The following is a 12,636-nucleotide window of genomic DNA, read 5'->3' on the forward strand; positions in this document are numbered from 1 at the left end:
ATAGGGTTTAGGTTGGGTGAAGAAGGGGCCGGGTTATTATTCTTCATCTTTAAGGCCAGTGGAGAATTTGATGTTGCGATGGAGCATTGTCCTGAATAAAAAGCTTGGTTTTCCATGAAAGATGCCGACTTTTTCTTGTGGTAGTAGGTTTGTGAGTTGATTTTGAGTCCATCTTCAACCCAAAAAGGTCCAACTAGCTCATCTTTAGTAATACCAGCTTATAGTAATACCCACCTCCACCTTGCTCGTGTCTGAGTAGAAGTGAGTCTGTGCCCATTATTGATCCAACCCCAGGCCCAGGTTCATCCATCCTGTCCGTCAAGAATCAATCTAATCAGACCATAAAACCTTTAAACAATCTGTCTTTAGATATTTCTTGGCCCAATCTTGATGTTTCCACTTCTGTGTCTTGTTCAGTGGTGGTCGGGCTCAGCCTCCTCACCTCAGCTGTGTCTCTGAGCACTGAACACCTTGTACTTCTGTGTCTTGCTCAGTAGTGGTCGGGCTCAGCCTCCTCACCTCAGCCGTGTCTCTGAGCACTGAACACCTTGTACTTCTGTGTCTTGCTCAGTAGTGGTCGGGCTCAGCCTCCTCACCTCAGCCGTGTCTCTGAGCACTGAACACCTTGTACTTCTGTGTCTTGCTCAGGGGTGATCGGGCTCAGCCTCCTCATCTCGGCCGTGTCTCTGAGCGCTGAACACCTTGTACTTCTGTGTCTTGCTCAGTGGTGGTCGGGCTCAGCCTCCTCACCTCGGCTGTGTCTCTGAGCGCTGAACACCTTGTACTTCTGTGTCTTGCTCAGTGGTGGTCGGGCTCAGCCTCCTCACCTCGGCTGTGTCTCTGAACACTGAACACCTTGAACTTCTGTGTCTTGCTCAGTGGTGGTCGGGCTCAGCCTCTTCACCTCAGCCGTGTCTCTGAGCACTGAACACCTTGTACTTCTGTGTCTTGCTCAGTAGTGGTCAGGCTCAGCCTCCTCATCTCGGCCATGTCTCTGAGCACTGAAAACCTTGAACTTCTGTGTCTTGCTCAGTGGTGGTCGGGCTCAGCCTCCTCACCTCGGCTGTGTCTCTGAGCACTGAACACCTTGTACTTCTGTGTCTTGCTCAGTGGTGGTCGGGCTCAGCCCCCTCACCTCGGCCGTGTCTCTGAGCACTGAACACCTTGTACTTCTGTACCTTGCTCAGTGGTGGTCGGGCTCAGCCTCCTCACCTCGGCCGTGTCTCTGAGCAGTGAACACCTTGTTCTTCTGTGTCTTGCTCAGTGGTGGTCGGGCTCAGCCTCCTCACCTCGGCCGTGTCTCTGAGCACTGAACACCTTGTACTTCTGTGTCTTGCTCAGTGGTGGTCGGGCTCAGCCGCCTGCTTCGGCCATGTCTCTGAGCACTGAACACCTTGCTCTTCTGTGTCTTGCTCAGTGGTGGTCGGGCTCAGCCTCCTCACCTCGGCCGTGTCTCTGAGCAGTGAACACCTTGTTCTTCTGTGTCTTGCTCAGTGGTGGTCGGGCTCAGCCTCCTCACCTCGGCCGTGTCTCTGAGCACTGAACACCTTGTACTTCTGTGTCTTGCTCAGTGGTGGTCGGGCTCAGCCGCCTGCTTCGGCCATGTCTCTGAGCACTGAACACCTTGCTCTTCTGTGTCTTGCTCAGTGGTGGTCGGGCTCAGCCTCCTCACCTCGGCCATGTCTCTGAGCACTGGTCGGGCTCAGCAGGGATGGACTGGGACTGAAATTCAGCCCTGGCATATAAAAGCACCCAGGCCCATGCTGTCCCAGCCCCGAGCCCCAGGTATCTATTACTTATATTACCCTCCCTGAAGGAAATCAAGATTTTCAATATGTCTAGTAATACAATATATAAAATTGAATAATAATAATAATATTGCAATATAACCGACAAATACCAACAAACCATAACCAAATATTACCTCTATATACAGTACTGATAATACCACCATACTGATTGTTAAAGGGGTTGTCCAGGCTTGGTGTTAAAGTGTATGTGACTTCAGACTTCTGAATCCTCACAGCACGCACTGTCATTATTCTCCGGTGCCAGCGTTGGGAGAGGCCGTCATGTGACCACAAGTATGGGATTTCCACACCTCCGGCCACATTCCAGCTAAACGTACTCTGCTTTGCTAAATTCACTTGTATTGAGAGAGGTTGTGCACGTCTAGTCAGCACGTGATCGCATGAATTCAAATCATACTTGTGGTCTCATGACCGGCCGCTCCCGATGTGACGCTCGCAAGCCCTGCCCTGGGAAGATGGGGTACTCGGAGCGGGGTCCGAAGTTGAGAATGGGGATGCAGTCGTGGCCTGGACCCGTTCCGTGCCCAGGGCCGTCACATTAAAAATGATGTTAGGGCTTTCCGGGTTGAGTGGTAATTGTCGACTACGCCACCTGTGGTGTCTGGTGATGCGCCACCAGCGCCGCTACAGTCCGCTGAGGCCCGGTGTCATGGCGGCTAAAGTTCTCACTGCTCCCCACAGGCGGAGCACGGCCTCAGGGCAGGCAAGGCAGGATGAAGGGGGTAGTAGTAGTAGCGCGGGGAGTGCGGGCACCGCGTCGCGTGGTATGGCGCGTAATAAACAGTCCAGAGGCCATAGGGATGAATTTCCAAGGCTTTACTCACAGTTCTCATAAGCAGCGCAAGGCTTCTCCCTGCTCCTCGCGGAGTCCTGCAGCCACCAGGGACGGGGGTCCGACTACCTCCGAGGAAGTCCAGTGTGAGGTAGCATCCCTACACCAGAGTGTTCCTGCACTACAGACTTTACCCCTTCCCGTCTGTGCATGTGTAGATAGGCCGGGTCTCCCTCTAAGCTCCTCTCAGGTGTAGGGGTCGGGTGGCAATTCCTCTCCATCCGAGGCCCGGCGGGATCCTCAGGGCCTAACCGGGCTTTCCCGTCCTGGACATAGAGTACGAGGTGGGGTGTCGGGGGCCGGTACCCTTCTTGCAGCCGGAATCCCTCTGAATAGATCAGGTAGGCGAGGACAGGTGGCGTACTCCGCTCCGTCTGCATCCTCCCCGGGACCCATTTGCTAGGGAGCCACACTCTAAAGCTCCCGGGCCTTCTTGATCCTGGTCCTTGGCCGGGTTGAGACATTCCTACACACCTACATATTAAGATGGTCACCACAGCCCCCCATACATTATGGTATTCAGCACAGCCCCTAATATACAGTAAGAGGTGCACAACAGACCCCTATATAAAGCATGATGCCCCTCATAACCACCCCATTAAATTTGATGTCCCCCTTAATCACCCCATACAGTATGAAGGTCACCACAGCCCACCACATAGTATAATGTACCCCATAGACCTCCACACAGTATAATGAGCACCACAGCACCCACACAAGATGAAGATTCTCCACAGACCCCTATATAGTATGATGTTTGCCCCAAACAGCCCCCCATATAGTATGATGGTCCCCCACAAACAACCCCCCATATAGTATGATGGTCCCCCACAAACAGCCTCCATATAGTATGATGGTCCCTCACAAACAGACTCCATATGGTATGATGGTCCCCCACAAACAGCCTCCATATAGTATGATGGTCCCCCACAAACAGACTCCATATGGTATGATGGTCCCCCACAAACAGCCTCCATATAGTATGATGGTCCCCCACAAACAACCCCCCATATAGTATGATGGTCCCCCACAAACAGCCTCCATATAGTATGATGGTCCCCCACAAACAGACTCCATATGGTGTCGTGGTCCCCCACAAACTGCCTCCATATAGCAAGATGATCCCCCACAAACAGCCCCCATATAGTATGATGGTTCCTCACAAACGGCCCCCATGTAGTATGATGGTCTCCCACAAACAGTCCCCATATAGCAGAATCATCCCCCACAAACAGCCCCTATATAGTATTATGGTTTCCCACAGCACCCAAAAATAAAAAAAATCTTTATACTCACCTAATCCTGTCTCCTCATCCTCCTCAGCATCCATCACATCTTCTGTCCCGTCTCTCAGTGGACACTGGCGGTGCGATGCAGTGATGTCATCGACCGCCGACGTCATCTGCATGCCTCCAGCAAGCCCCCGGATGAAGGGATGCCCGCGGCCCGCCTGCGCAAGTGACCTGCGCTGCGTGTGAAGGGATGCCCGCGACCTGCCTGAGTAAGTGACTGAGCCTTCGGCTTTGTGCTCCGTCACAATTGCTAATAGCAGGTAATGCGGCCCACGGCCGGACCGGCCCATCTGGCATTTGCCAGAACTGCCTGATGGCCAGTCCGGCCCTGGGGCTCAGCCTCCTCACCTCGGCCGTGTCTCTGAGCACTGAACACCTTGTACTTCTGTGTCTTGCTCAGTGGTGGTCGGGCTCAGCCTCCTCACCTCGGCCGTGTCTCTGAGCACTGAACACCTTGTATTTCTGGCCTCCAGGGAGGCTGCAGTTCTGAAATATGACAGCACTGGAGGATAATGGCTTCCTGGTCGCTTCACGTCTGATTATTCTTGTATCTTTGGCAGTCATTGTGCATCTTCTCAACACGTTTTTTGTGACCTTGTTGTGTATTTGCAATAAAACTTTTGATAGTTCTGTGATCGCCCCAATATCTTAGTAATTTCAGGATAGCTGCATCCTCTGTAAAAGGTGTAATAATTTTTGACTTTAGAGTCAGTTAGATCTTTTCAGCCCATTTTGCCTGAGGAAAACAAGCTGCCTAATAATTCTGCACACCCTGATATAGGGCGCTGTATCCTTAGGCCTCACCCCTCTCATTACACAAATACACATCACCTGATCTGCTCCGTCCAATAAGCAGTCAAGTTTATACAGCTCGGGGTGGGAAATCTGCATAAAAATCATTATATGTCAAAATAACCACTGTCTAATAATTCTCCACACAGGGGAGAAATATATAAATGTAACCTAATATTCTTTAAAGGTCAATTTACTAAAGAAATAGAAAATTCTATAATATAAAGATAATACACAATCAAGAAGAAACATCTATCTATTTCTCTCTCCACAATTTCTATCAATCTATACAGTTATTTTGTAAAGTGGAGTTATACTTACAGACCTGAAGATTTCGGATCTACATTATCCCCTCTAACATTACAGAGCATCAGATTTCCCCGTTTCTAATCATCTCCTCGGCTAAGTTACATAAATGTCATATTATATGAAACGTGGATATTTGTGTTTTTCTGTCTTTAATGTGGCTTATATTAAAGATCTCCTGTTGTATTTATACATTACTGATTTTTATGCTTCATTGAAAATGTCACAGTGAGAATGGACTTGTCACGTTCTCTGTTCTTTCTGGATTCTAAAGGGCTGGGAAGGGGTTAAAAAAAATTGTACTCACATTTCCCTTGTTCTCACCTGTCCTGCTGCGCAGCCCATCTCCAATCCGGTCTTTAGTTATCTGGCATCTCTGGTGCCTCCTTTACCAGGGCCAGACTGGCCAACAGGCAAATCTGGCTAATGCCTGATGGACCGATCCGGCCATTGGACGCATTGAGTGCAACACTATTACCAGTATCGGCATCATCTACTGTTAACAGTCGTGACAGACCACAAAGCCTCCGGCACCCTACTGCAGCACTTACTTCAGCAATTTTTCTTATATTATTGGGCCTGTGAGTTAGGGGTGGGGGTATTATACTGTATGGGGGACATCACACTGCATAGGGAGCTATGTGGGACATCATACTATATGGGGTGCTGTTGGGGACATCATGCTGTATAGGGGACTGTGGGGGACATCATTCTGTATGGAGAGTTGAGGGGGAAATCATAGTTTGTGGTGGGCTATGGGGGGCATCATACTGTGTGGGGGCATCATACTGTGTGAGGACTGTGGAGGTCATCATTCTGTATGTGGGACTATGGTGAACATCATACTGTATAGATGGCTGTGAAGACATCATACTGTATGGGGCTATGGAGACAACATACTGTGTAGGGACCATCACACTGTGTGAGGGGCTGTGAAGCACATCATACTGTATGGGGGAGTGGCAGTGGATATTATACTATGTGGGGGGCATAATACTGTATGGAGGACAGTGGAGGGCATTATACTGCATGGAAGTCTTCATAATGAATGAGCGGCTGAGGTGGAGATCACACTATATCAGGAGTTGAGGGGGACGTCATATTGTGTGGAGGGTTGTGTGGACATAAAACTGTGTGGATACATCATACTGTGTGGGGACTGTGGAGGACATCATACTGCATGTGGGACTGTGGGTTCATCATACTGTATGGGGGACTGTGTGAACATCATATTGTATGAGAGGTTGTAGATGACATCATACTGTGCGGCGACCATAATATTGTGCGAGGGACTTATGGAGGACATCATACTGTATGATGGGCTGTGGTGAACATCATACTGTATAGGGGGGCTGTGGTGGACATCGTACTATATGGGGAGCTGTAGTGGATATGATACTGTGTGGCTGGCATCATACTGTGTGGAGGCTGTGGTGGACATCATAATGTGTGGAGGGCTTTGTTAGACAACATACTATGTGGGTACAATGGTGGACATCATTTTGTGTAGCGCCTGTGGTGACCATTATAATAGGGAGCTAAAATGGACATAATATTGTGTAGGGGCTGTGATGACCATACCCTATGGGGGGCTATGGCAGACATCATAATGTGTAGAGGGTTTACAAAGGAAAAAATTATTATGGTATAGCTATAGAGGCACAGAGGGGGCACTGTTATTGTGCTGGACACATGAAGAGGGTACTATTCAGGGCACATTGGAGACCTTATTACTGTCTAGAGCACTGCCTTTAGTACTATATGGTGTGTGTAGAGGTGGGTAATGTGAAGAGGGTCTTGGAAATGCAGTAAGCCAAAGATGTCTGGGTGTTACATTTTGCAGGGACAAGTTACTGAAGGATGAAGAGGTTATGGCGGTCTGGGCCGAATGGAAAAGAAAATGGAAAACTAATGACACCAATCAGGGAGAACGTCACTGGTGAGAACCTGCACAGTGCACACATATATGGTCTGCAGAGCACTAGTGTGGAACTCATATTACCATTCTATGGTCACTGTATGGCAAACCACCCAACTTTAAAGGATAAGAAAGAGGGACACATACTGCAGTGCACAAAGCCATAGCAATTTTTATTTTCCACTAGGCCAGTACCCTAACCTATCCCAGTCCTTTATATTGGGGATTTTCATGAGTATCAGAGGGAAATAGTGGGTGGCAGGGTCACTTGGGGGGGGGATAGGATGACACACTGTGTGGCATGAGCTCTTGATAGGGATTATAAGGGGAACCTGAGAGGCAGGGGCTCTTGGTGGGTATTAGAGAAGGACACTGAGAGGCAGGGGCTCTCGGTAGGTATTAGAGAAGGACACTGAGAGGCAGGGGCTCTTGGTGGGGATTAGAGAAGGACACTGAGAGGCAGGGGCTCTTGGTGGGTATTAGAGAAGGACACTGAGAGGCAGGGGCTCTTGGTAGGTATTAGAGAAGGACACTGAGAGGCAGGGGCTCTTGGTGGGTATTAGAGAAGGACACTGAGAGGCAGGGGCTCTTGGTAGGTATTAGAGAAGGACACTGAGAGGCAGGGGCTCTTGGTGGTGATTAGAGAAGGACTCTGAGAGGCAGGGGCTCTTGGTGGGTATTAGAGAAGGACACTGAGAGGCAGGGGCTCTTGGTAGGTATTAGAGAAGGACACTGAGAGGCAGGGGCTCTTGGTAGATATTAGAGAAGGACACTGAGAGGCAGGGGCTCTTGGTGGGGATTAGGGAAGGACACTGAGAGGCAGGGGCTCTTGGTGGGTATTAGAGAAGGACACTGAGAGGCAGGGGCTCTCGGTGGGGATTAGAGAAGGACACTGGGAAGCTGGGGCTCTTGGTGGGGATTAGAGAAGGACACTGAGAGGCAGGGGCTCTTGGTGGGGATTAGAAAAGGACACTGGGAGGCAGGCTCTTGGTGGGGATTAGAGAAGGACACTGAGAGGCAGGGGCTCTTGGTAGGTATTAGAGAAGGACACTGAGAGGCAGGGGCTCTTGGTGGTGATTAGAGAAGGACACTGAGAGGCAGGGGCTCTTGGTGGGTATTAGAGAAGGACACTGAGAGGCAGGGGCTCTTGGTTGGTATTAGAGAAGGACACTGAGAGGCAGGGGCTCTTGGTAGGTATTAGAGAAGGACACTGAGAGGCAGGGGCTCTTGGTGGGGATTAGAGAAGGACACTGAGAGGCAGGGGCTCTCGGTGGGGATTAGAGAAGGACACTGGGAAGCTGGGGCTCTTGGTGGGGATTAGAGAAGGACACTGAGAGGCAGGGGCTCTTGGTGGGGATTAGAAAAGGACACTGGGAGGCAGGCTCTTGGTGGGGATTAGAGAAGGACACTGAGAGGCAGGGGCTCTTGGTGGGGATTAGAGAAGGACACTGGGAGGCAGGGGCTCTTGGTGGAGATTAGAGAAGGACACTGAGAGGCAGGGGCTCTTGGTGGGGATTAGAGAAGGTCACTGAGAGGCAGGGGCTCTTGGTGGGGATTAGAGAAGGACACTGGGAGGCAGGTGCTCTTGGTGGGGATTAGAGTGGAAAACCGGGTAGAAAGGGCTCTTGGAGGAGGACACTGGGTCGCAGGGCCTTTTGAATGGGGGACGAGCCACTGAAAAACTGATTTCATTGCAGCATCTGCCTGTACAGAACCTAGGAAGGCAGGTAATTCATGACCTCCATGACCTCCCTGTAAAGTCACAAACTGTGTAACCGACCTATGCAGTCAGCTCAGTCCCTGAGAGGAGTCCAGTCATATTGGCCGCTGGACTGTAAGGAGGGAAGGAGGACAGCTTCACACTCCCCCTCCTCCTGTGTTCTTCCTCTGCAGCACAGACTAATCTCACTACTGGTCCCAGGCTGTGCTATAACACCAGCAGGAGGCAGCGTAGCGATGCTGCCACCTATTGGACACAATAATTATCTCTCCTGCCAAACAGCAGAGATGATAATGTTGCTGCTCAAGCAACCAGTGCCTGTCTCTTTTCTCCATGCTGCTAGGAGCTAGCTAAAGTCAGGACACCCTACCCCACACCACCTGCCGGGACAGCTCTCAAATTTGGAATAGTTTCCCTGGATCCGGGATTGCTGTGATACTCACAAAAGGGGGCGCTAGTAAGTTCTAACAATGCAGGGTGCTCAAACTTTTGCATCAGCCCATTTTCCTTTTTGTCATTTTTAAAATGTAAAATATGGAATATATATATATTTTTGGCCTAAAATACAAAAGGAAATGTGTCATCTTTAACTTTAGGTATTTTTGAGATAATTTCATATTCAACTTTCTTAACTGTTCACAATAACAGTAATTTTTACCAGGGGTGCCCAAACTTTTACATACCACTGTATTATAAGTCCTAGTACAGTGGTTTTGGGTAATGAGCAGTATGGCGGTATTCAGGGCCGGCGTCAGCACCCGGCGCACCCAGGCAAATGCCGGGGCCCTGAGCAGGCAGAGGGGCCCACTGGCGGTTGCGCACCCCGCCGGGCTATAGGCGGAGGAGAGCTGTGCCAGCGCCCGCCCTTCTCCATCGCTTGCTCAGGGCCCCGGCAGCCGGATACTTACCTCTCCCCGTGCCTACGCAGATCCGCTGTCTTCCTGCTCTGCGCTCTCTGTGACGTCCCAGGTCAGAGGGCGCGGTGACGTCTTTACACCGCGCCCTCCCCTGGGCCGTCACAGGCCGCGCAGAGCGGGAAGATACCGGCGAGTCGGCGATGCTGGAGTCCGGAGCTGAGCAGCCGCAGGCAGCAGGTGAGGAGTGAGGTGAGTATTTTTTTTTTTTTTTTAAATGTATGGAGGCATGGGACATTATATGGGGGGGGGTGACATCCTGCATGGGGCATTATAAAGAGAGGGGGGTGACATCCTGCATGGGGCCTTATACAGAGGGGGGGTGACATCCTGCATGGGGCCTTATACAGAGGGGGGGTGACATCCTGCATGGGGCCTTATAAAGAGGGGGTACATCCTGCATGGGGCATTATAAATAGGAGGGGTGACAGCCTGCATAGGGCATTATAAGGGGGGGAACAGCCTGCATGGGGCATTATAAGGGGGGGGGACAGCCTGCATAGTGCATTATGTGGGGTGAACTGCCTGCATGGAGCATTATAAGGGGGGGGGGACAGCCTGCATGGAGCATTATATGGGGGCCAGTATCTTGTATGGAGCGTTATAAGGGGACCAGTATCCTGTATGGAGCGTTATATGGGGGCCAGTATCCTGTATGGAGCCTTATATGGGGGCCAGAATTCCGTATGGAGCCTTATATGGGGGCCAGTATTCCGTATGGAGCCTTATATGGGGGCCAGTATTCCGTATGGAGCCTTATATGGGGGCCAGTATTCCGTATGGAGCCTTATATGGGTTCCAGTATCCTGTATGGAGCGTTATATGGGGGCCAGTATTCTGTATGGAGCCTTATATGGGGGCCAGTATTCCGTATGGAGCCTTATATGGGTTCCAGTATCCTGTATGGAGCGTTATATGGGGGCCAGTATTCTGTATGGAGCGTTATATGGGGGCCAGTATTCCGTATGGAGCCTTATATGGGGGCCAGTATTCCGTATGGAGCCTTATATGGGTTCCAGTATCCTGTATGGAGCGTTATATGGGGGCCAGTATTCTGTATGGAGCGTTATATGGGGGCCAGTATTCTGTATTGAGCGTTATATGGGGGCCAGTATACTATGTGGAGCGATTCGCCGGTTTCTGAGCTATTGTGGAATTTACAATAGATATCGCTCATGTAATGTAAGAAGTGAAATCTTTGTATTGTACACTATATATATATATATATATATATATATATCTATATATATAATCGTCTTATCCCGTCTGTCTGTCTGTCTTTCTGTCTGTCTGTCTGTCCTGGAAATCCCGCGTCGCTCATTGGTCCGGCAGCGGCCAATCAGCGCCGCGGGATTTCTGAAAAAAGATGGCGGCCGTTAGCGGCTCATCTGCGGGACGGAGCTTAGCGGTGATGCAGCCGGGAGATGACCGGCGCGAGGCGCTCATCTTCCGGCCGGTACCAGCAGAAGGACCTCGACTGCCGGACCCATCTGTGGGACGGAGATGCAGCCGGGAGATGAGCGGCGCGAGGCGCTCATCTCCCGGCCGGTAGCAGCAGAAGGACCGCCGGTGTCGCTGACCTCCATGCGGAAGGAAGGACCGGGGAGCGGCGCTGCGGGACCGGATACTTCTGCTGCGAGCGCCCGCTCATGTCCCGGGTTCTCGCAGCGGAAGTACCCGCACAGGCAGCGCCGCTCCCCGGTCCTCACCAAGACGATTCGATGATTGGTCACGGTCTTCGGACCCGACCAATCACTGATCTTACCGCAAAAGTTAAACACCGCTGTGCTGATTGCCCGCGACCAATCAGCACAGCGGTGTTTAACTTTTGCGGTAAGATCAGTGATTGGTCGGGTCCGAAGACCGCGACCAATCATCGAATCGTCTTGGTGAGGACCGGGGAGCGGCGCTGCCTGTGCGGGTACTTCCGCTGCGAGAACCCGGGACATGAGCGGGCGCTCGCAGCAGAAGTATCCCGACCCACAGCGCCGCTCCCAGGTCCTCCCTTCCGCATGGAGGTCAGCGACACCGGCGGTCCTTCCGCTGCTACCGGCCGGGAGATGAGCGCCTCACGACGCTCATCTCCCGGCTGCATCTCCGTCCCGCAGATGGGTCCGGCGGTCGAGGTCCTTCTGCTGGTACCGGCCGGGAGATGAGCGCCTCGCGCCGGTCATCTCCCGGCTGCATCACCACTGAGCTCCGTCCCGCAGATGAGCCGCTAACGGCCGCCATCTTTTTTTAGAAATCCCGCAGCGCTGTTGGCCGCTGCCGGACCAATGAGCGACGCGGGATTTCCAGGACAGACAGACAGACAGACAGAAAGACAGACAGACAGACGGGATAAGACGATTATATATATAGATATATATATATTTCTCTGTGGTATCTGTGCATCATGAATCGTGGTATGTATTATAGGGGCCCACTGAGACTCTTTCGCCCGGGGCCCAGAAAAACCTGGAGCCGGCCCTGGCGGTATTATCACTACTGTATATGCAGGTAATATTGGTTATGGGCTGGTGCTATTTGTCTCTTATATTGTAATATTATTATTGCATTATTGTTATTAAATCTTATATAGCGGTATTATTGAAAATATAGGTATTATAGTAAATCTTGATTCCCTCCTCAGTCGCTGCTAATATAGATGCATTTTGTGAAAAAAGTCACCACCTTGAAAATCTTGATAACAGAAGACACATTAACAATAGTAAAGTGAATGGGCGTCTAGGAACTACAGGTGCCGAATACCTTGGTGGCCATTTTTAACTTGATCTTAGAGGAGCCATCCACACATTGTATTAAAATGGATAGAGATCACAAGGCGCTGAAACCCATGGGAACTGCTACCAATCCACAGTTTGTAATTTGCAGCAGCCATGATTTTATGCACAAGCCATCGATCATGGCAAAAGCTCGGAACATGCACAATTTTGAATTTGTTGGTGCAATTATTCAGCTTTTCCCGGATTAGTCCTGAATAACCCTATAGAGGAGAAGAGCTCTATGTCCCCTACTAACATTACTAAGGGACATCCCACAGCTCCGTGT

This window comes from Phyllobates terribilis, unplaced genomic scaffold, assembly GCF_046119375.1.
Source record: "Phyllobates terribilis strain yellow unplaced genomic scaffold, ASM4611937v1 Scaffold_4__5_contigs__length_816908805, whole genome shotgun sequence".
NCBI lineage: Eukaryota > Metazoa > Chordata > Amphibia > Anura > Dendrobatidae > Phyllobates > Phyllobates terribilis.